Source organism: Hemiscyllium ocellatum, chromosome 17 (genome assembly GCF_020745735.1).
Source record: "Hemiscyllium ocellatum isolate sHemOce1 chromosome 17, sHemOce1.pat.X.cur, whole genome shotgun sequence".
NCBI lineage: Eukaryota > Metazoa > Chordata > Chondrichthyes > Orectolobiformes > Hemiscylliidae > Hemiscyllium > Hemiscyllium ocellatum.
In genome coordinates this window covers 42,437,046-42,463,198 of record NC_083417.1, presented here as the reverse complement: position 1 = coordinate 42,463,198, position 26,153 = coordinate 42,437,046, and positions in this window count along the sequence as shown.

Genomic DNA, 26,153 nt, shown 5'->3' with positions numbered 1-26,153 from the left:
TTAGTAGAGTGATATGTTAGATATGGGAGTTTAAAGAGAGTTTAAGGGTTACTGCGGATTATATCTGCAATAAATGCTGTTGGTTGCGAATCTTATCAGATTGAATGGACCGGTTGGAAAGACAATTAGAAGCAATGAAGAGTTTGCAACAGCAACAGTATTTGATGGATGGCAGTTATGGGAAGGGGGGGAAGTCTCAGATACAGTCACATAGCTGGGTTAACTCCAGGAAGGGTAAGAGAGGTAGGCAGCTAGTGCAGGAGCCTTCTGTGGCTATACTCATTTCAAATAGGTATGCTGTTTTGGAAAATGTAGGGGTGATGGATTCTCAGGGGAACGTAACACAAACAGCCAGGTGTCTGGTATTGAGACTGGCTCTAATACAAAGAGGAGTATATTGGGTCCCAAGAGATCAATTATGTTCGGGGACTCTCTAGTCCGAGGTACAGACAGACATTTCTGTGGCCAGCAGCGAGAAATCAGAATGCTGTGTTGCTTCCCTGGTGCCAGGATCAAGGATGTCTCAATGAGGTTGCAGAATGTTTTCGGGGGGAGAGGGGCCAGCAAGAGGTCATTGTCCATATTGGAACCAATGACATAGGAAGGGAAAAGGTTGAGATTCTGAAGGGAGATTACAGAGACTTAGGTAGGAATTTAAAAAGGAGGTCCTCGAGAATAGTAATATCTGGATTACTCCCAGTGCTACGAGCTGGGAGGGCAGGAATAGGAGGATAGACCAAATGAATGCATGGCTGAGGAGCTGGTGTATGGGAGAAGGATTCACATTTTTGGACCATTGGAATCTATTTTGGGGTAAAAGTGACCTGTACAAGAAGGATGATTTGGACTTAAATTGAAAGGGGTCTAATATACTGGCAGGGAAATTTGCTAAAGTTGCTCGGGAGGAATTATACTAGTAAGGTGGGGGGGGGGGGGCAGGGAGATAGTGAGGAAAGAGATCAATCTGAGACAGGTACAGTTGAGAACAAGCCAGTCTAACAGTCAGGGCAGGCAGGGACAAGGTAGGACGAATAAATTAAACTGCATTTATTTCAATGCAAGGGGAAGGCAGATGAACTCAGGGCATAGTTAGGAACATGAAACTGGGATATCATAGCAATTACAGAAACATGGCTCAAGGATGGGCAGGACTGGCAGCTTAATGTTCCAGAATACAAATGCTACAGGAATGATAGAAAGGGAGGAAAGAGAGGAGGGGGAGTGGCATTTTTGATAAGGGATAGCATTACAGCTGAGTGAGGATATTCCCGGAAATAAATCAAGGGAATTTCTTGGGTGGAACTGAAAAATAAGAAAGACATGATCACCGTATCGGGATTGATTATAGACTCCCTAAGTCAGAGGGAAATTGAGAAACAAACTTGTAGGGAGATCTCAGCTATCTGTAAGAATAATAGGGTGGGTTATGGTAGGGGATTTTAACTTTCCAAACATCAACTGGGACTGTGATAGTGTTAAAGGTTTAGATGGAGAGAAATTTGTTAAGTGTGTACAAGAAAATTTTCTGATTCAGTATGTGGATGTATCTACTAGAGAAGGTGCAAAACTTGACCTACTCTTGGGAAATAAGGCAGGGCAGGTGACTGGGGTATCAGTGGGGGAGCACGTTGGGGCCAGTGACCATAATTCTATTTGTTTTAAAATAGTGATGGAAAAGGATAGACCAGATCTACAAGGTGAAGTTCTAAATTGGAGTAAGGCTAATTTTGACGGTATTAGGCAAGATCTTTCAAAAGCTGATTGGGGGCAGATGTTTGCAGGTAAAGGGATGGCTGGAAAATGGGAAGCCTTCAGAATGAGATAATGAGAACTCAGAGACAGTATATTCCTGTTAGGGTAAAAGGAAAGGCGGGTAGGTATAGGGAATGCTGGATGACTAAAGAAATTGAGGGTTTGGTTAAGAAAAAGAAGGAAACATATGCCAGGTATAGACAGGATAGATCGAGTGAATCCTTAGAAGAGTATAAAGGCAGTAGGAGTATACTTAAAAGGGAAATCAGGAGGGCAAAAAGGGGAGATGAAATAGCTTTGGCAGATAGAGTTAAGGAGAATCCAAAGGGTTTTTACAAATACATTTAAGGGCAAAAGGATAACCAGGTGAGAGAAATGGGCCACTCAAAGATCAGCAAAGGCAGCCTTTGTGTGGAGCCACAGAAAATGAGGGAGATACTAAACGTGTATTTTGCATTATTATTTACTGTGGAAAAGGATTTGGAAGATATAGAAAGTAGTGAAATAGATGATGACACCTTGCAAAATGTCCATATTACAGAGGAGGAAGTGCTGGATGTCTCGAAACACATAAAGGTGAATAAATCCCCAGGACCTGATCAGGTGTACCCTGGAACTCTGTGGGAAGCTAGAGATGTGATTGCTGGGCCTCTTGCTGAGATATTTGTATCGTTGATAGTCACAGGTGAAGTGTCGGAAGACTAGAGATTGGCTAACATGGTGCCACTCTTTAAGAAGGGTAGTAAGGACAAGCCAGGGAACTATAGCCCAGTGAGCCTGACATCGGTGGTGGACAAGTTGTTGGAGGGAATCCTGAGGGATGGGATGTACATGTTTTTGGAAAGGCAAAGACTGATTACGGATAGTCAAATGGCTGTGTGTGTGGGAAATCATGTCTCACAAAGTTGATTGAGTTTTTTGAAGAAGTAACAAAGAAGATTGATGAGGGCAGAATGGTAGATGTGATCTATATGGACTTCAGTAAGGCGTTCGACAAGGTTCCCCATGGAGACTGGTGAGCAAGATTAGATCTCATGGAATAAAGGGAGAACTAGCCATTTGGATACAGAATTGGCTCAAAGGTAGAAGACAGAGGGTGGTGGTGGAGGGTTGTTTTACAGACTGGAAGCCTGTAACTAGTGGAGTGCCATAAGGATTGGTGCTGGGTCCTCTACTTTTTGTCATTTACGTAAATGATTTGGATGTGAGCATTAGGGGTACAGTTAGTAAGTTTGCAGATGATACCAAAATTGGAGGTGTAGTGGACAGCGAAGAAGGTTACCTCAGATTACAACAGGATCTTCATCAGATGGGCCAATGGGCTGTGAAGTGGCAGATGGAGTTTAATTCAGATAAATGCGAGGTGCTGCATTTTGGGAACTCAAATCTTAACAGGACCTATACACTTAATGGTCAGATCCTAGAGAGTGTTGCTGAACAAAGAAACCTTGGAGTGCAGATTCATAGCTCCTTGAACGTGGAGTCGCAGGTAGATATATAGTGAAAAAGGCATTTGGTATGCTTTCTTTTATTGGTCAGAATATTGAGTATAGGAGTTGGGAGGTCATGTTGTGGCTGTATAGGACATTGGTTAGGCCACTGTTGGAATATTGAGTGCAATTCTGGTCTCCTTCCTATCGGAAAGATATTGTGAAACATGAAAGGGTTCAGAAAAGATTTACACGGATGTTGCCAGGGTTGGTGGATTTGAGTTATGAGAAGAGGCTGAACAGGCTGGGGCAGTTTTCCCTGGAGCGTCGGAGGCTGAGGGGTGATCTTATAGAGGTTTACAAAATTATGAGGAGCATGGATAGGATAAATAGACAAAGTCTTTTTCCTGGGTTTGGGGAGTCCAGAATTAGAGGACATAGGTTTAGGGTGAGAGGGGAAAGATATAAAAGAGACCTAAAGGGCAAACTTTTCACGCAGAGGGTGGTATGTGGATGGAATGAGCTGCCGGAGGAAGAGGTGGAGGCTGGTACAATTACAACATTTAAAAAGCATTTGGATGGTTATATGAATAGGAAAGGTTTGGAGGGATATGGGCCAGGTACTGGCAAGTGGGCCTAGATGGGGATATCTGGTCGGCATGAAGGACCGAAGGGTCTGTTTACATGCTGTACATCTCTATGACTCTCTATGATATTTGGACAGTCTATATTGCCTCATGGTTAAAAGTTAAAAATTGGAAATATCATTTAAATATGTTCTTTCTTAATTCAGCACCAAGGGACGATTGGGATATTTTTGGGGGGCTGATTCTTCACCAAAATTACAAGAGGACAGAAAAAAAATGAGGACAAAATGTGTCATTGATATCATGTAAAGTTTCTACACCTTACAGGCTTGATCTGTTGTTTTATGCTCTCTCTCTTTGAAACAGAAGCCTGGAGCTGACACACACAATGCATTTTTACTCTGTTATAAATGGTTCCCCTCTCATTCATCAGACAGACTGTAGAAAACAGCAGATGGGTGAGGTGGTCAGCAGCAGGGTGGTGTGTTAGTGAACAGAACTGCTACATCCTCAATTAAATAACGCAGAGCAGCAACAAATTATCGACATTCTGCAAAACAGAATGATTAAAATTACAATGGAAGGCAAATGGATTATGATTTGCGTGTAAGTAATTGCAGAATGTAGAAATCTATTGAAGATCCAGTAAGGAGATTTTTAAAATAATCAGCAAATGGCACTGTGGCAACTAGAGGGTAGTGGATGTTAAAGAAAAGGGTGCATTAGCGGTCTGTTTTACTTTATGGTAAAATAATAAGAAACAATTTGGCCAAAGTGTAAAACAAGTTATCAATTCATCTGGGCTTGTTTATCAACATCGTTTCTGGTGCATTTCACATTCCTCAATCGAAAAGCTTTAATCTAATCATATTATCCATCTCATTGATGTCAACTTTACAAAACTGCAAATCTGTTGCTTTGATGTAGTGTAATTTTGCCAGTTCTGTGTAACGGTGGAAATAATGGGACTGCTAGCAAAAGCTCCTTTCACATAGAAGGGAACATGCATTTCTTGAAAAGGCATTAACATTATCGGCACATGCCCTCCCGCTGCCCATCATCTCCATTGGTAACATATTGTCATTGAAAGAAGATTGGCTGGTAAACAGGAAGCAGAGAATAGGCATAAATGGGCCACCTTCTGGTTAGCATGATGTAACAAATGGCATGCCACATGAATCAATCCTGGGACCTTAATTGTTGAAAAGTTATGTTTAGGACTTGGATTGAGGAACTTGAGGTACGATTGCTAAATTTGCTGCTGACACAAAAATAGTTGCAAAGATAGGCTACACATTGACATTAGGAAACAACAAAGGGATATGGATAGGCTGACTGAGCTGGTAAAGATTTGACAAATGAAGTATAATATGGAAAAATGTGAAATTGTCCATTTTAGTAAGAACAATATTAAAAAGCATATTATTTCAATGTTGAGAGCTCTGAGATGTGGAGGCATCTGAGTGTCCTAATGTAAGAATCACATAAGATTAGTATGCAGGTAAAGCAAGCAATTAGGAAAACTAATAGAATGTTATTGTTATTGCAAGGGGAAGTGAATACACAAATAAGGAGGTTTCTTTATGTTATACAGAGCATTGGTAAGTCCACAACTGGGTACTATGGTACTGTGTACAGTCATGGTTGCTCATTTAAGAAAGAATGTAAATGCATTGGAACCAGTTTAGAAAAGGTCTACTAGACCACTACATGGAATGGGCAGTTATTCTTATGAGGAAAGGTAGGAGAACCTAGGCTTGTTTCCACTGCTGTTTACAAGGGTAAGAGGCAATTTGATTGAAATGTAAAATGTTGACGAGTCCTGACAGGATGAATATGAGAAGAATGTATCCACTGCAAGAGAATCCAGAACCAGGAGTCATCGTTATAAAATATAGGGTTTCCAACTTGAGACCGAGAATGAAGAGAGATCTTTTCTAATGGTCATCCATGAAGGGCGGTGGAAGCAAAGTCTTTGAATATTTCTAAGGAAAGACAGATAGGTTTTTGAAAGGCAAGGGGGTGAAAGATTATAGGGGATGGGCAGGAATGTAGAGATTAACCATGATCTCATCCAATGTCAGAACAGGATCAAAGTGCTGAGTGGCCTCCTTTTCCTAATTCACATGCATTTTCATGTTTTCACATGGTTAGTGTCCAATGACCACCATACACAAGAGCAATGTATTTGTCTTATTATGTATAATGACATCACTGCCTTGAGTATAATCAGGAAAAGTAAAAAAAAACGATTGCTGCCTTTTTCTAATTTGATCACTAAGTCTACCGAGCGGGAAGGAGAGAAACTAAATCACAACCAGCAATTATTTAAAAGCTTTCTAAAGCAGGAAAATTTGTTGCCTCAAATGTTAATACATATTACAGGCTGTAAAAATGATTCAAGATGTGAATCTGAAGGCAGGAGTTCTTGACCTCCTTATTCTGTCTCCTTGATTACCTCAATCAGAGTTCCCTGATGAGAATCATTTTAAGTACACAACAATAATCAGGGATTTTGGCTTCTAGTCTCTTTTTTAGTAATAATATTTCTCTTCTCAGAAGGTGATCATAAAAGACAAATAGGATAAGTAGATGTCAGGTCAAAGATTTTTAAGCTGGCTGTTGTGCACACATTTTATTAGTCATGGTTTTCTGAAACACTATCAGGAGTAATGTTAAATTTCACATTTGATAACAAGTCTCAATGAAATTGAGCTAGTCTAGAGGAAGAAAACATTATAACATCACACAATCATCCCAGAATGGAAAACTGGTCTAACTTGAAAATAGAATGTACAATTTAATAATCATCATAAAAATGTTAAAGATTGCTATCATTATTTTTAACCTTAAAATATTTGAAAGGATGCGAAATGAAGATCAGAAAGCGCCACCTCATTTTTGTAAAGGTGTTCATACATTCTGTTTCCTACCATCATAGATTAATGAAACATTGGTAAATGTTTTAATTTTCTTGCCATTTGTTACATAATAGAAATTAAACTACTAAGCTAAACGGTCAGGCCACCATGCATTATGTGTTTTCCTTCATTTTAAGTCATCCAAAAGATTTGAGCCTTCTTACTGTCGAGTTAAACAATGATGCAATAATTGAATCACAATCCCCGCCCCCCCCACCCACCCCCCCCCCACACCCACCCCCCCACCCCCACCCCCACCCCCACCAACCACACAATCAGATAATATTAAAACCACCGATTGTCATATTAAGGATGACTTTAGTGAATCCCAGATCACTGTAATAGTTGTGTTACAGTCCATTAATGGCCGTACGAAAAGAGTTCACCCTTGTTTTTAACAAGCTTTTTTGGTGGTCTAGGATTAGGGTTTTAACTCGTGGTTGGATCAAGACAATCCATGTAGAGTCCAAACGATGCTTCTTGTTGTTCCTCATGCTCTGACCTCAGCTTCACCAAGAGTAAACAGACTCTGAACAAACAAACAAGGAACACCAAGGGCTAAGTTGTTAATGCAGCAGGAGATTTTTTTTATAAATCATTCAGGTAATAAATCAAAGTGATTTGACAGGTTTAATTATACCACAAAAGGTATTGGTTTAAATACAGTTCCTAATTTCACAGAACCCCTAGCATGTGGAAAGAGGCCCTTCAGCCCATTAAGTTTGCAATGACCCTGCAAAGAGCATCCCACCCACATCCAGCTCCCTACCCTATCCCTGCAACCCCATAACTATGATGGCTAATACACCTAACCAACATAACGCAGGGCAGTTTCAGCATAGCCAGTTGACCTAACCTGCACATCTTTGGATTGTGGGAAGAAACCCACACAGACACAGGGAGAATAAACACACTCCACAGACAGTCGTTCGAGGGTGGGAACGAACCTGGATCCCTGATGCTGTGAGGCAGCAGTGCGAACCACTGAGCCACTGTGCTGGGGGAGGATGGTAGGCTCCATTGTAGTAATGATTGGAACTCTGACCAAGTGCCAACAAATGTCCCTTTAAATCTCCCAGAGTTTTTAGTGGCAAGTTGGGTATAATTGTCCAATTCTGGAGACCTGAATCATTTTCTTAAAAACCTAACATGATGTTTTACTTAAAGGCCCTATGGATTAACCGGTCCACCACCTCCCCCTGCTTGCTCACATGGGACATTCTCCCACCCCTCCCCTCTGTCCCTCAATGGCAATGCTCCAAACCCCTGCTTTCACAAATCTGGGGTGGTGGCTAGTATTGTGCACTAAAATGGGGTCACACTGAGAAAAAGTTTGGTAAGTTCTGATCTAAAGCTTGGGAAGGAAGGAATCTCCACAGGACCTGAACAACATGGGCTAATGGAAGGAAATTTGGGATATCTGGTCGGCATGGACGAGTTGGACCAAAGGGTCTGTTTCCATGCTGTACATCTCTATGACTTGTGATAATTGGATGAGATGTCACACAAGATCCTTTCTGTGCCTAGGCCAAAATGTCATATTTTTCAACCAAGTCCTGGATGTGGAAGGTGTATTCTTGTTAGTGGGCAACAAGAAGACTGTTACTGGAGTAATCACTTATTATGACTAGAAGGATCTAGACAGTTTGGGAGAGTGGTCCAGGAAATGGCTGATGGAATTCAATGTGAGCAAATGCGAGGTCTTGCACTTTGGAAAAAAGAATACAAGTATGGACTACTTTCTAAATGGTGAGAAAATTCATAAAGCCAAAGTACAAAGGGCTCTGGGAGTGCTAGTCAAGGATTCTCTAAAGGTAAACATACAGGTTGAGTCCGTGATTAAGAAAGTGAATACAATGTTGTCATTTATCTCAAGAGGGTTGGAATATAAAAGCACGGTTGTGCTACTGAGACTTTATAAAGTTCTGGTTAGGCCCCATTTCGAGTACTGTGTCCAGTTTTGGTCCCCACACCTCAGGAAGGACATACTGGCATTGGAGCGTGTCCAGCGGAGATTCTCACGGATGATCCCTGGAATGGTAGGTCTATCATATGAGGAACGGCTGAGGATCCTGGGATTGTAATCATTGGAGTTTAGAAGATTAAGGGGAGATCTAATAGAAACTTACAAGATAATACATAGCTTGGAAAGGGTGGACGCTAAGAAATTGTTTCCGATAGGCGAAGAGACTAGGACCCATTGACACAGCCTTAGAATTAGAGGGGGTAAATTCAGAACAGAAATGCGGAGACATTTCTTCAGCCAGAGAGTGGTGGGCCTGTGGAATTCATTGCTGCAGAGTGCAGTGGAGGCCGGGATGCTAAATGTCTTCAAGGCAGAGATTGATAAATTCTTGATGTCACAAGGAATTAAGGGCTACGGGGAGAATGCGGGTAAGTGGAGTTGAAATGCCCATCAGCCATGATTGAATGGCGGAGTGGACTCGATGGGCCGAATGGCCTTACTTCCACTCCTATGGAATATTTTGTTGTTTTGTACTGTCAGTGAGTTTTCATTGTTGAATGCTACAAATTTTCCTCTAGTCTTCAACTTTAATTGGAGCGATGAATATGTAAAGTTGTAATTAATAATTTTTTTCTTGACAAAGCAGTAATTGTTTCAGCATTTCATTTTGGCCTTAACTAATGATTAATCTATACATGTGATGCATTTTATGTGGCACTGATATCAATTGAGTTCAATTATTTTATAACCATGAATAATTGAAAATTAAGGATTTTATGATATTTCTTTTGTGATGAAGAAATTTCTAACTCAGTTTTTGTATTGGTACTTGCCAAACTGTAAACTAAATCATTAAGAACAATGAGCTGAGGAAGCATGAGCGATTAAACAAGGTAAATGGTATTCCTATTAAAATAAAACAGGCACACCTTTTACTTACTGCAATAGCCTGCTTTCTCTGCTGATTGTTGGTATTCAGATCTTTCCTGGTATAATCTGAATTGAACTTATCTCAAACCTAAGATCAGCTACCAAAGACAGACACACTCTTTGAAGTGGAAGAGAGACTGCTATTCTGGCTGTCTTCCTAGATTCTATCTTTATAGAAACCTATGCCTTTCAAAAGGCTGAGAAATTGGTTTTATGCTGAAAAGCAAACAGAAGTTTGATTGCCCAAATACATGGCTTCAAAGGTCCTCCAGCGTGACTTTTAGACTTCATTTCCATAAAATAGGCAAGCTACAAATGTCAGTCAGGTCTCTTGATGCAGCCTGATGGTCAGGGTCTTTGTAGAACTGGCTGTCTCAACCTTGAATTCACAGAATCACTTGCGATCTTTCAAACTCTACATTAACTAAAAACAAACCATTCCATTCAGTGTCCCTGTCTGTATTTGGGAACTGTGTCCCAAACAGGAGTTAGGCCCACATTAGCAAATTGAAGGAACCTGTTACAGATACAGAGCTCTCTAGGCTCTCAAATTTCATCAGTTTGTAATTTAGCATCCAGTGCACGTCTGGTTATGGGTTAGTAGATGGGGGTGAGAGGTGGAGGGAATGTGGGGTGGGGAGTGTGAGGGTATGTCTTGGGGCTAGTTAGATGGGGCAGGTTAGAGCATGTGTTATCACCACACAAGACCATTTCCAAATCCATTTCATGCCCAGAATTTGGGCAGGATATTAATAAATTTCTTCTTTGATATTGCTAATGATGAAGCTTTGATCATCGTGCTTTTGGAGCTAAGAGAAGCGAGAAGGGGACATGAAAAGTCTTTAGCTGGTAGGATTAGGGAAAACCCAAAGGCTTTCTATAGGTATGTCAAGAATAAAAGGATGACTAGGGTAGGTATCGGTCCAGTCAAGGATAGTAGTGGGAAGTTGTGTGTGGAGGCGGAGGAGATTGGAGAGACATTAAATCAGTACTTTTCATCAGTATTCACTCAGGAACAGGACACTGTTGCTGATGTGAATATGGAATCACAAATAATTAGAATGGATGCCCTGGAAATATGCAGGGAAGAGGTTTTGGGAATATTGGAAAGGATGAATATAGATAAGTCTCCTGGGCCTGATGGCATTTACCCCAGGATCCTATGGGAAGCTAGGGAGGAGATAGCAGAGCCATTGGCCTGGATTTTTATGTCGTCATTGTCAACGGGAATAGTACCAGAGGACTGGAGGATAGCGAATGTGGTCCCATTGTTCAAGAAAGGGAGTAGGGATAGCCCTAGTAACTATAGGCCAGTGAGTCTGACTTCAGTGGTGGGCAAAGTCTTAGAGAGAATGGTAAGGGATAAGATTTATGAACATCTGGGTAGGAATAACGTGATCAGGGATAGCCAGCATGGTTTTGTGAAGGGCAGGTCGTGCCTCACAAACCTTATTGAGTTCTTTGAGAAGGTGACTAAGGAAGTGGATGAGGGTAAAGCAGTAGATGTTGTGTATATGGATTTTAGTAAGGCGTTCGATAAGGTTCCCCATGGTAGGCTAATGCTAAAACTTCGGAGGTATGGCATTGAGGATACATTAGAGGTTTGGATTAGGAATTGGCTGGCTGGAAGGAGACAGAGGGTAGTAGTTGATGGATTATGTTCATCTTGGAGCGCAGTTACTAGTGGTGTACCACAAGGATCTGTTTTGGGACCATTGCTTTTTGTTATCTTTATAAATGATCTAGAGGAAGGACTTGAAAGCTGGGTGAGCAAGTTTGCGGATGACACGAAAGTCGGTGGAGTTGTGGATAGTGAGGAAGGAAGTGGTAGGTTACAGCGGGATATAGATAAGTTGCAGAGCTGGGCGGAAATGTGGCAAATGGAATTCAATGTAGCTAAGTGCGAAGTCGTTCACTTTGGTAGGAATAACAAGATGATGGATTACTGGGCTAATGGTAGGCTACTTGGTAGTGTGGATGAGCAGAGGGATCTTGGTGTCTATGTACACAGATCTCTGAAAGTTGCCACCCAGGTAAATAGTGCTGTGAGGAAGGCATATGGTGTACTGGGCTTTATTGGCAGAGGAATTGAGTTGCGGAGTCCTGAGGTCATGTTGCAGTTGTATAAGACTCTGGTGAGGCCTCATCTGGAGTATTGTGTGCAGTTTTGGTCGCCATACTATAGGAAGGATGTGGAAGCTTTAGAACGAGTGCAGAGGAGGTTTACCAGGATGTTGCCTGGAATGGTAGGAAAATCTTATGAGGAAAGGCTGAGGCACTTGGGGCTGTTCTCATTGGAGAAGAGAAGGTTTAGGGGAGATCTGATAGAAGTGTATAAGATGATTAGGGGTTTAGATAGGGTAGATACTAAGAACCTTTTACCGCTAATGGAGTCAGGTGTTACTAGGGGACATAACTTTAAATTAAGGGGTGGTAGGTATAGGACAGATGTTAGGGGTAGATTCTTCACACAGCGGGTTGTGAGTTCATGGAATGCCCTGCCCGTATCAGTGGTGAACTCTCCTTCTTTATGTTCATTTAAGCGGGCATTGGATAGGCATTTGGAAGTTATTGGGCTAGTATAGGTTAGGTAGGACTCGGTCGGCGCAACATCGAGGGCCGAAGGGCCTGTACTGCGCTGTATCCTTCTATGTTCTATGTTCTATGTTCTATGTTAGTTGAGAGGAGAATTGCTGAACTGTTTTATATATTCATCTATTTACTATTAGTAATAAAACATGAAAACCACAGATATAAGTACAGCTCAGAGAATTCATCCAATTGATTGTTGAAACATGTAGTATTCCTCATGTTCCAATATCCTATTACCAACAGAAAGACTCCAGAGTTTTTGCTTCCACTTCCTTAACAGAAGATTATTTCAAACATTAATCGCTTTATAAACTTGCATTTCATTAGGTTTCAATATTATGCCAAGAGTTCCATTGCCCGTCCATGTAGGCTTGCAACTCAATTTCCATTCTAGCAGCAAGACAAACTTGCATTTGAGAAAACTCCAGCCAATAATTTTCTTTTTTAAAATAACCCCTTATAAAATAATGTCATTCTGCCTTGATGATTTGCATGTCCTGAAGCAGATATTGTATTTGCCGTTTACTTAATGAACTTTTTAAACTATCAATTTTATAAAGCTGTTCATTTTCAGGAGTAATGAATCCTTTGATTTGAAAATAATGTGTAAAAGACCTTTGTACAGAGGGTTTATTTCCTATAACTTGTTTTCAGTAGTTTTCCCCGTTACATTGTTTATAACTTACTTAATGCTATAAAACAATGCAACTGGAGATCTGGCTAACAGTAGTTCTGCGTTGAATGACTTTCGGAGATCTTAAGCATTAATAATTCAGGGACGTATCATCTTGTTTTTCTCTGTGCTATGAACTCAATTGCTTTTCCCATTTGCAGTGCTAGTCGACATTGTTAACTGTTCCCTTTTCTGGTATGACATCGATATCCTTATGAAAACTCAGCAACCAATTTTTTAGGAAATCAGCTTCAATGTCTGTCACTTCCAAATACCATTCCACTTGTAACTACCATCTTCAGGAAAATTCAGGCCTTAGTTATGGATGAGCCAGGATTTCTTCCAGTTGAGCACTGGAAAGTTTAAAGCCATTGTTTAACATCCACATCAAAACTTTTGATCCCATTTCCATTCGATCCCTCCTTGCCCTGTTTGGTCACTCAGGCTGGACTAGTTGAACCCAGAACTGAGCTTGAAACCAATTGTTTCTTTAACTGTTTCATCAATGGCAAAGGCAGCATTTGTTGCCCATTCCTAATTGCCCTTGATGAGATTTACTTTATTGAACTGTTGCAATTCATGTGATGTATGAATTCCCACGATGCTATGAGAAAGAGAATTTGAGGATTGCATTCCAACAAGAGTGAAAAATCAGTGATATACATCCAGGTTATGACAATGCATGGCTTAGAGAGGAAATTGTAGCTGGTTATGTTACCATGTGGCCTTGTGATGGGGTTGAAAGGTACTGCTGAAAAAGTCTTGTAGAGTGGCTGTCGTGAATCTCATAAACATTACTCACTGCCACAATTGGTAGTGGAAGGAGTGCGTGTTTCAGTTAGTGAACAGGGTACCATCCATGCAAATAAATGAATATTTTTGAGCTTCATGAGTGCTGTTAGAAATAATTAAGGAAGCTACAGAGTTCATAGAATCGCGCACACCACAGGAAGAGGCAGTTGGGCCCCTTGTGCTTGCACTGGCTCTGTTACCTAGTGCCAATATCCTACCTTTTTCCCATATCCCTGCACACCATTTTTGTCCAAATAATCATCCAATGCTCTCCTGAATGTTCAAATGAATATGTCGCCACCAGATTTCCAAGCAAGACATTTCATACCCTAACTACCTGCTATGTGAAAAGGTTTTTCTCACATCAACCTTGCTCCATTTGCACATTACTTTAAAACCATGCCCTTGTGTCTTTCATTTTACCTCTTATGAGTGGGAAGAGTTTTTCTCGATCTAATCTGTCCAGCTTGCTCATGATTTTGAAAACTTCGAAAAAGTCTCTCAGCTTTCTCTCCAAGGAGACCAGCCCCACCTTCTTCAATCTATTCTCAGAACTGAAGTTTTCCATTCCTGGAACCATGCTTGTAGACAGCTGCTACATTCTCTCCAATGCATTCACAAAAATTCCTATAATGTGCCACCCACAACTGTACACAATACTACAGCAGAGATCTAACATGTTTCTTGTACAAGTTCAACATCAGCTTTTTGCTCTTGTACTCTATGCACCTATCACTAAAGCTGAGAAATGTTTATTAACTGCTCTCTCTGTCCATCTTGCCACCTTCAATGATTTGTGCATATATACACTCAGGTTCCTCTGCTACTCCCCGTTTTATGTTGACTTTTCAATGTTTTTCTGACCAAAGTGCATTACCTCACATTTCTCCACATTGAACCTCATCTGCCACCTGAGTTAGTGATGTAGTTAGTTTTTTTTGACAGGATGCCACACAAATGGTCCTTATTTATTCAATCAATTGAACTACAGCACAAATTCTTCTTCCATGACCAGCAGGTTGTGGCTTCAGACCAGAATCCTGAACTTCTGGATCAGAGGTAAAGATGCCACATGACCTCTCAGAAGCCATTGAAGCCATTTGTGAGGTAAACGTAACGATCTTTCATGCATATTTGATTTTGGACAACAAATAGTTAATCATAATACAGCATTTTGGTGAAATATTTCAGCATTGAAAGTGAATGTTGATTGGACTTGCAGTCATTGAGTGATTGGTTTCCTGGCATCTTCAGTCTTTTTAGGCAGGAGCTTCTGACTATTGACTGCTGCCCTGAGGAGGCCTGTGCTCTTGTATTCACCTTTTACTTAACGTTTGATGCATGAAAACTTGCATATTCTTCTCCAATCCAATACATTCATGTGTGTAGATTTTGCTGATTCCCTACATTATTTATCACAAATAATTATAGTGTCTTATACATATCCTCAACTGTTAGTGTGGTTAGGCCCATCTGTTGTGTGTCTTCCATCTCCCATTCTAAAATTCCATTTCCTTCTATTCTGTTTCCTGACTTGATGATGATCTCATGCTGCTGTAAGCTTCTTCATGACAAAAGAATTGAGATACAACTGTTGAGGCTGCCAGTGACTTTATGTGTACAGATGCCTTCATTTCAGGTCAAGGAAGCTTTATTCAATGATCCTTTACTCTAATATTTGTCTTTGTTCTTCAGGAAATAACAATAATTAGATTATTTACAGTGTGGAAACAGGCCCTTCGGCCCAACAAGTCCACACCGACCCGCTGAAGCGCAACCCACCCATACCCCTACATTTACCCCTTACCTAACACTACGGGCAATTTAGCATGGCCAATTCACCTGACCCGCACATCTTTGGACTGTGGGAGGAAACCGGAGCACCCGGAGGAAACCCACGCAGATACGGGGAGAACATGCAAACTCCACACAGTCAGTCACCTGAGTCGGGAATTGAACCCTGGTCTCAGGCGCTGTGAGACAGCAGTGATAACCACTGTGCCACCGTGCCGCCCAGTACTAGTAGCCATGGGCACCTTTTATAACGTAGCTTGATTTAGCTTGTTGCCATTGTCAGGTTTTTAAAGGGATTGTATATTCTTGGAAAACAATCTATGCCCTACTGCTTTTCGTAGGTGGGAGGAATTACTAAGGGCACATGTAATGTCATTTTGATATCGGCAACAAGTGATTTTATGATGCCAGTATGGGACACATACTGTCACCTGCAGACAAACATATATGATGACATTAGGAAGCTGTCATGACAAGACTATCATGTTGTGTGATTCCTGACCAAAGAATGAAACTTGACAGTCAGTTAAAAAATGCATTTTCTCGTCTGTCATATTAAATAAAAAAATTTAGCGCGCCAAGATTTGTTGCAAATTACACAGAACACTTTGATTGTCAGCTGATGGGAAAAGGACAATCCAAAAACAGTTTATGTTCTCTGTCTTGAAATGGGCATCTTTAAACAAATGTAGTCTCCATATGGACTTACATCCATTTAAGTTCAGCCATTTCAACTCCATCAAAATCACTGTGTTCTTCATTAATTGGTTCTTCAGGGCCTCAAGTGCAGTTTGATGTTTTCACTCCCAGATACAAGTGCTATCTTTCTTGTTAATTGCCACAATAGCTGTGTGATTGTGACACAACCATTTAACATTCTCAGTAGTTATCTACTTTCCTTTTGTGAACTTTGTACTCATCAGGTTGAGGAATGTTATTGTTCAAGCTCTAAAACACTTTTTTTGAACGTCTGTACTAGGCTGCACTTGATTTAGTTCATCATGTGACTTAGGTGTGTAACATTTACAATTGCAAATGCTTTGGCTAACAATTCATAAATAACCCTAAATTTTTACACATGTTACTCATTCTACGAGGTCAAACTTGAAAATACCGCATTAAATTGAACTTAGGCAATAATTAGTTATAAATTAAATAATGAAATGGCAGAACTTGGCAAAATACTAAACAGCATAAGGCAGCATTTATTTTTAACATACGACTAGAATGCTCACTTAAGAGTCAGTTGCTGTTCAGTTTATCTCCCTTGGAAACAATGTATTTAATAAAAGCTGCTTATGTGATGTCTGAGTCTGATTCTAATGCTGTTGTTTCCAGGAAGCTAAGTTTTGATGCAGCTGTCACCTATTCACAAAGTAAACTTTCTGAAATCCAGTATGTTTGCAGTGGTATTGCCAGTAACAATACAAGACTCACACATTGACAGCCAATAGTACTGGATTGGATCTTGAGCCATATAAAATCAGCATGAAAGACTCTCTAAAGGTACTTTGACATTGTGTATGTAGTATTGCTGTTGCAGAGTGAACTACAAGCGAAATATAAAAATGCCAGGGGTTGTTATATCTGATGGCTCACGTCTGGCAGGATACAATAACTTGGCATTCCAAAAATTATTGAATTGAGATTGTGGCCAGTACAGTTTCTCTCAATAATGAGTTCTTCATCTCAATAAAGACCTATATAAGTTCAAAAAAAGGTGAGTAAAGAAAAAAAAGAGAAGCCACTGGGCTGTTCTGTTCTCCCAGAATGAAGATTAAAAAGTGACACTCCACATTCAGCTGAACAATTGACTCCAACTGATTGTACAGCACATTAATCATACCAGGGACATATGTAAGGCCATTCATCCACTCTGTAATGAGCATGTTTGTGAACATCAAATCCATTCTTACTTGACCTGACAGTGTGCCCATGAAGAATAAAGTGTTCATGTAAGTCTGAGCAGCATATTTTGAAAGAAAACCACAGAAGACACAATTTTGGTGATTTAACCTTTCTTCGATGCTTTCAGATATTCCATTTCTGTATCTTTACCATCTACTTGCAGATTTTTGAAGTGTGACTGATATACAACACATTACTTATGAATATACACATGAATTCAGAGGAGAAGTAGGTCAGTCGGCCTTTCAAGCCTGCTGTGACATTAAATAATATCGTGGCTGATTCTACTTTCCCAAATCTCCCTGATAACCTTTGATTTCCCCTGCCTGGCAACAATTTAACTACCTCCATCCTAAAAATATTTAATGACTCTGTTTCCAATGCCTTTTGAGGCAGAGTGTTCCAAAGTAGTAGAACCCTCTGAGAGGAAAAGCAATTCCCTCACCTCTTTCCTAAAAAGGTGCCCCCTAATTTTAAAATGCTGTCCCCTCATTCTGGACTCACCCATGACAGTAAACATCCTTTCCAGCTCCATCTTGTCAAGACCATTTAGGATCTTATAAAATTCAATCAGATCACCCTTACTTTGCAATTTAAAGAAACCCAGCTTGTCCAATCTTTACCCAAAAGACAACCCACTCATTCCAGGTAGCAATCTAGTAAACTTCCTCTGAATGTTCACCAAAACATTTACACCTATCCATAAATAAAAAGACCAAAACTGCTCACAGTAATAAAGATATCAGAGTAGGTCATGTGGTCAGAGGGAGACAGAGGAGACATTGCTGGAGCGAGTAACTGGGAACCAAACCAGATGTTGCTGGAAAAACTCAGCAGCTCTGGCAGCACCTGTGGAGAGAAATCAAAGTTAATGTTTCAGGTCCGGTGACCGTCCCTCAGAACTGGGAGAGGGGGGGAGAGGTGGATAGAAGGAACTTTATTTATGGGTTTACTGCAAGACATGAAGTCTCGACAGTGAGGGGTGAATGGGAGAGAAAACAAAGCATGAATCAAGAGGCCTGTTTGCACTGAGACCAACAGTAGCATGATGTCACAAAGGCAGGGGAAAGAATCTGATTGGTGAGTAGATTTGGTCAGTAATTCCAATCGTTAAAAGGGAAGTTGGACATTTATGTTTAAACATCTAGACCTTTTTTCTATTTTCTGAGAAACACTTTATTAAGTTTTCATAGTAATACTCACTTATTTTAGGGGTAGCAAATAGTCTTTAGAGTTACAAATAGTAGGTGGAGGGACAGGCCAGTGGAATATAGATCCTCCAGTTAGTGTGAATGTGAACTGGCATGGGTGATATTTCCTCAGACGATGGCACTACAGGAGACTCTGTTATCTAGGGGAGAAAGGTGTAGAATGGGACAGGAATAGTTACAGGAGATTCCAGAGCCAGGGGATCAGGCAAGCCCCTTAGTGGCAGGGAGCATAACACCAGGATGTGTTTAATTAGTGAAGTTAAATATGACTCAAGTCCATTTTAATTAATAAAGCATCAAATTTTATAAGCGTTCATGCCATTGTTTTCATGAGAATTTATCACTTTGTTGACACAGCCTTGATAAGTTACTTTCTGTTGGTCAGCAATAGTTGGATTGAATAGAAGTATATGCTTCCCTTTTTGTTTTGCAGAATGAGGTGACATGGTGGCTCAGTGGTTAGCACTGTTGCCTCACAGCACCAGGAACCTGGGTTTGATTCCTGCCCTGGGTGACTGTCTGTGTGGAGTTAGCACGTTCTCCCTGTGTCTGTGTGGGTTTCTTCTGGATGCTCCAGTTTCCTCGCACAAGGTCAGGTGAATTGGCCATGCTAAATTGCCCATAGTGTTAGAGGTAAATATAACGTCGGGAATGGGTCTGGGTGGGTTACTCTTCGGAGAATCGGTGTGGACTTGTTGGGCTGAAGGGCCTGCTTCCATACTGTACGGAATCTAATTGAAAAAAAACTAGTTTGTAGTCTTCACAGCATTTTCTTCACTTGGCAAGTCCTTGGTCTATTTGTTTTCTTTTCCAACATCTTTATATTAAAATGGTATAGAGCATTCTGTTAAATGTTAGGATGATTTTTAGTCCCAGAAATCCTAGCAACAAATGAGAGATGAGCATGTCTGGATGGACCCAGCTGATGAAGAGCTTTTCCACATACCAATTAGATAAGCTTTACCTACTCTTCATGCCTGTACCCTCACAAACTCTTTTGATCCCGGACCCTTCTGACCTCGTCCTACTGATCTTCCCTCACAAACATTTCCAATATCCTTCACCAACTTTTAAGGTTTGTCTCCAATCCTTCCAATCTGCTGTCAAGGTGCCTGGGTCTTACATCTTCACCAAGCACAATGTCTAACGTCTCATCAATTTTTGCTGTGCCGCTCAAAAGCCCTAGCCTTATTGATCCTTCTATCCCTTGGGTCTGTTCCCTGGCTCTAGCCTAGCCCCAAGGGCCGTTCTGCCTTATTCCTGCTCTATGACACTTTATGGATCTGTCAATCTGGGCTGGGAAGCTGGGTAATCAGAACATAATGAGATCCTGCCTTTAGACTAATCAAAACCTGGGAGAGCCCATTCTTTCATATTTCCCAACTGCAAAAACCTCACCATCTCAATGCATTCCCAAGATGTCCTGGGACCATATCCAGTGGGATTCCTCAGCTCTCCACAGCAATACCCTGACCATCCAAAACAAGTGCATTGGGAATGGAGCATTTGAATAGAAACGGTGTGTAGGCAAATGAGGAAAAGGCAGGGGATAGGCACTAGGTAATAGGTGGGGGAATGATGGGCCAAATGGTCTCCTGCTGAGCTGGAACAAATCAATGATTCTGTGATATGCATTCAGAGCTTTACTACATTGCTCAAGCCATGGATGCATTCCTTCAGTGGCTAAGTGAGAGAGGGCTGAGCAATCTGGAACACCCTCAGGATGTCCTATCCCTCGAGAGCTGAGGGAGGTGCTATTGTATACTGACATGGAGGAAGAGCAACAGACAGGCACCCAAGGATTGTCACCTCAGGACACTCTGGAGGTGCCCTGGGATACCTCCTCCCCTCTGTCAGGTACCCAAATGCCTCCAGCAGATCAGGTCGAGGTGCATCTATATAAGAGACCCGCCCAACCAGCAGACGGTAACTCTGGATCATCAAACCTTGCCTGTCAAAGTTATTTGGGATCGGTTCCCTCAAGCTTAGCTGAGGCTGTCTAGGTGGCACCAAGACATAGGGGTCAGGAAAGAAAGATTGAACAACATTGGAATCACTTTGGATGAAAAGACATGAACCTTCTATACAACCTGACACTTGACAAATACAATTGTCTCTTGTTTTTTCAACTTGGTAAGCTTTCTGATTTATAACTGCCTTGCAGACCACCTTTATGGGCACTAATCACTGTACATCATGGGGAACAGGGCAATGATTGCTAAGGCTGTCATTCTCTGGGAGGCACATACCCTCTGGATAGTGTTGGCATTGGGTATTCCTTCTGCTCCTGTTCCTTCTTCATCACAGCTGTGCTGTATAGCAGTTGGGTGAAGATGGTCAAACAATTGGCACTGATCAGTGAGGAAATATCAGAAAGGAGATTTAAGTTCCAGTGAGTAGAAGGCAAAAGTGAGGACTGCAGATGCTGGAAACCAGAGGTTAGATCAGAGTGGTGCTGGAAAAGCACAGCAGGTCAGACAGCATCCGAGGAGCAGGAAAATCGATGTGAAAAGCAACCACACAAAAGCCCATCCCTTTCCAGCCCTTCCCTCTCCCTTCCACTGCTCAATGCCACCAACCAGAATCATTTCTCCAATCAGGTCGTACCCTCTTCATCTGTACCCACTTCATCACCCTGCACATGCTGCCCCCTTTATTTGCAGCTCCCCCTACACCCACCCCCAGTCCTGAAGAAATGTCAACTTCTTCACCTCCTGATGCTCCCTGGCTTGTTGTGTTCTTCCAGCCTCCTGCCTGTCTATTTTGGATTCCAGCATCTGCAGTTCTTTACCTCTAACTGAGATAGTCTATTGAGGCAGCCCTGCACTATTTGGTGAAGTGGTGGAATGTTCTTGTGCTTTCAGTGCTCCCCCCAAGCCCACATGCAGTCTGGAGAGCCACTATCTCTCTCGCTTGCCGTAAGGAACTGTCCAACCACGCTGCTTGATAGTCCATGTTACTATCATGGCCTTTGGCCCCATTCCCACCTTTTGGCACGCTACCGGACTTGATCTCCACTCCTGGGTTTTTCTCCAGTCAAAGTGTGTGCTCCCACTCCCAGATTCTCAAACCCTGACTTCCCTGGATATATGGACCTTTGGCTTCAGTGGGGCCATCTGCACATGTGCAGCTGGTGATGTTGCTTCATTTCAAACATAGTGACGTGAACACACACACGCTGTGCAGTTCATTCTGGCTCGGGATTGTCTGTCATCAGAAACTGATGCTTTCTGGCCCATTTGCTCATGAGCAGGCAGCTGTGTTGACAGCCTCTTTTGATTCTGTGCCATTTGCGACAAATAGCAAAACACTAAACCATTGTTAGAAAACTGATATTTTGACTCCTGCCCAAATAAGAACATATCCCAGCATCAGCCCCCTCTTCTCTTCGAAAAGGTCCAGACTAACCTGAATGATTCAGTTGAATGATGGGGTCCTCACTGTTCTAGTCCAGGTATCTACCTGAATCAGGAAGGAGACATATTAAAGCTTGAACACATAGGGATCTGACACATTAAAGGCTCCAAGCGCTAGGGATGCAAATAGCTATAGTGTGTGCCAATGGCCTAACCAGCATTTCTTCAAAAGACTCTCTGAGACCATTCACAAAAGGACTCAGGAAAAGTCTTTTGTTTCTGTGGTTATCTGCAGAGTGTCTCTTCAACACTCACAGCTTGCCAGAAACATTTAAATAAACTCTTGTATACTTCTGAATGGTTCCGGTCTCCTATTGACAAGAAAGGGAGGGCTGAGTCATCCCTTACGTCTGGAATGTGTTTCTATAATAGCAATTAAAACAGCTATTGTGTCCCTTTTCACTGTTGATGATGGTTCATTTGCTTATTTAAAGCCACAATTCCAAAATTGATCAATAATGAGTGGAGTCGAAGAGTGTGGTGCTGGAAAAGTACAGCCAGTCAGGCAGCATCCGAGATGCAGGAGAGTTGACATTTCAAGCATTAGCTCTTCATCAGGAATGAGGGGGTGGCCCAAGGGGGCTGAGTGATAAATGAGAGAGGGGGTGGGACTGGGAGGGAAGGTAGCTGGGAATGTGACAGGTAGATGAAGGTGGGGATGAAGGTGATAGGTCGGAGGGTGATGAGGCCGCTTAGTGTGTGTCCCAGAGATGTTCTCTGAAAAGTTTTGCAAGTTAGCGCCCTGTCTCCCCAATATAGAGGAGACCACATCAAGAGCAACGGACACAATAGGTGACGTGTGTGGAATTACAGGTAAATCTCTGTCTGATGAGGAAGGACACATCATCTACTGTGTAGTTGCTCTCAATGTGGTCCCCTCTACATTGCTGATCTCCAGCATCTGCAGTCCTCGTTTTTTTCTCCGAAGATGTAATGAAGCTTGGATTCCTTACGTGGTCCAAGTAACAAATGATGAAGAAATATATTTCGAAATGGTGCTGAGCCAAGAGAAACAAGAGGATTTCTGCACAACCCTCCCATGCCCTGAGGGCTGTGAGCTGCATCCCCACCTCCTGTTCTTTTTAACTACTCCAGCCATTAACTGCAAGGCAGGTGATAGCTGCCTGAGGATGTGGTGGAGGCTGGTACAATTGCAGCATTTAAAAGGCATTTGGATGGATATATGAATAGGAAGGGTTTGGAGGGATATGGGTGGGGTGTTGGCAGGTGGGACTAGATTGGGTTGGGATATCTGGTTGGCATGAACAGGTTGGACCGAAGGGTCTGTTTCCATGCTGTACATCTCTATGACACTATGACTCCGGAAGTGGGCAAGCTGCCTGTGCAAGTGGAGATTGCCCACTTGGTTTCAATGTAACATGAAGTCTACTACATTTGGGTAGACCACGGGGCTCCGAACTGAGGCACGCATTGCAGACGCATTGTTGACTCCACATTCTCAATGTGACTGACAAATTTCACCACAGGATTTTGCTTTTATCCACATAAGTTAGTTTTCAGAGCACACACGATACAGCCTTGTCATTTGCTTTCCTGTATAATTTGGTGATCTGAAACTGTTTTAATGTTTCAGAGAATTCTGGTGATTGATCTGAAAGTACACCCCTTACCAACTACAATCCCCCTCACTCCAGGCAACCATCATAGCTGGACTGCTTTGTATTCAAGAAGCCAACGACGTTACGTCAAAAGGCCATTTTGTCAATATTTACCGAGGCAGCTTCAGCTTTGAACCGGTGAGACCAACCAGCTGCTGACCTCACTGGTGACCTTATACTTAAATGTGTTGTACATTCCCAATGATTTGAAAATGAAATTTTCAGAAAGTCAATCAAACCAATATAATGTTAGGTGTTTCAATTTGTGCTGAAAATGCTGCAGAATGTGCTAAATGCTGGTCTGCAAATTACCTAGCTGCATGCCCAGAGAGTGAAGCTCTGAGATCGGATGCTAGTAAAATCCACTAAACAATGACTAAACTAATCATTAGGGTTTACTTGTCTAAAACTGCAGTCAAGGATATCACTTCTATCACACAAAGCTTTTAAATGTTGAAACTTATAGGGGAAGCATTTAATCTAAATTGTGTCATTATGTCTACACAAAACATGTTTCCGTTAATAGACTGTCAACTGGCATTAAAAAGCATAACAATGAAATGTCAGTACACTTTGATAGAAGTGATAGAAGTGAGCATTTTATGCCTGGCAGAAATCCATCAATCCTGTGTGTTACATCACCAAAAAGAAATCTAAAATTTTCCAGATAACTTAAAAGCATACACTTTCACTGTCTCTTGCCACTTGTCTCAAACTGAGACAATCATCCATCCAACAGTCTGCCCTGCTTCCATGGTTACTGTGTTGTTGGGGATTGAGATCAGTAGCATTTGTGATGATAACAGAATGGTAAGGTCAGGCTTACATAGATAGATAGTGGTAGCTGGAAAGAAACAGAAGCTGTAACCTAGTATGAAGAGAATGTGTCTGTCGGTCAAGCTGTAAAGATGTTTTGCAAACAGTTCCAGCAGCAACACTTTAAGAAACTAATCAAAGTTAGACATGTCAGCACTAATGGTGGCAGGTGGAAAGGGAGGAAGAAATAAAAAGGTCAAAGTCAGCAACTGAAATGGAAGTTGTGGTGAAAAGAAAGAGAGAATTTGTTTGAATTCTTGCCAGCGTGTCATGGATGTCTGAGGAGCAGCAAGCTTGAAAGGACTGGACAACAATAAGCACTGGCCCAGAGCCAAAAACTGCAGGACAGAGCCTGGTTGTCCCAGATGCAGGAAGAGCTTCAAGGTTTAGGAGACAGGCAAAGCCAATTTCCTACTCCCATAAACAATCCAGGAAATTGAGGGACTGCATCAGGCTGAAGAATGGGAGAATTGAGAGAATTGGTTCACTGGGTATAAAACTGCTTCAGGATTAGCTAAAAATAGCTAGAAGGATCAAGTTAGCACATTACCATAGAAGTTATCTGTAATGATGATATTATCACTAATGAGAATACGGTATCATATGAAGAGGTTCACACGCATTTGATGATTATTTCAGTGTTCAGAGAATTTTAATTGTTGAAAGCTAAAGTTTAATAGAGGAAAGCAGACGCAAAGTGAAAGCATGAAAGATCCTTACTGGATAGCAGAGAATTGTGCGTAAGAAGGATTGAAGGCAGAGATATTTTGGAACTAGATCATAGTCACAGTAGCAGTTGACGGCTTACAAGGATTTTGACAAGCCAAAAATGATTTAATGTTGCAGATTACCAGTGGAATTTCAGAATTAAAACAGGCTGCATGTTCAACAAGAAACTGAGACAGAATGGAACAAAGTGAGCAAGGTTTTTAGGTTATAAGGAAGAAAGTGCGCTTATACCACTGCCTGTCAACAATGGAGAGAAGCATGCCAGCAGACATTTTGATAAGTCGTTGACATAGTGGGAACAAGTGACAAAAATGTCCAGCAGGGTCAGCAGTGTCACACTTGTGGAAATTGGGTCTCTAAAATTGTCAATGTCATAGCATTCATCCTCTAATGAGTAGGATTGTCTCCCTAGGAGATTCTGTGTCACCGGTCATGGGTAGTGTGAGTCCTTAGGTGGCTGATGAGCCCGATCCTAGAGCAGCGTCATTTGGCAGGGATTTCCTGGTGGTGAATTGGTCTTTGACCTGAGATCACTGGCATTCCTTTCTCCGGTTCCTTTTCCATACTTCCTCCTGTGGATGGGTGTTTTTGAAGAATCGTGTCCCCTCATCCAGGAGGTTCCTCCCAGTCGGTTTCTTCTGAGTGAGAGTCTCCCAGATTTTGATATCTATGTTGCATTTCTTGTGAGAAGACTTCAGGGAATCTTTGCAGCATTTGCTGGGTCCTCCTCTTGTTCAGGTGTCTTCCTTAAAGTACCATTGGTTTGGTAAAGTACAGACATAGATGAAACAAAAGGATATATCCTCAAAGCTGAAGACAAATACTTGAGTGTCAAACCAGAGGTAAATGGATACCCCACAAAATTTAAACTAGGTACAGAGCTGATGATTCAGCATTATCAGATGAGCACCAATGGCTTAAACAGATTAAGTTGCGGGGGATTCAAGATGGCGGCGACCCAGCAAGTCTGAGTCTGTAGTGCTCTGCCTAAGTCTTTGGCAAAGTGGGGCACCTGCC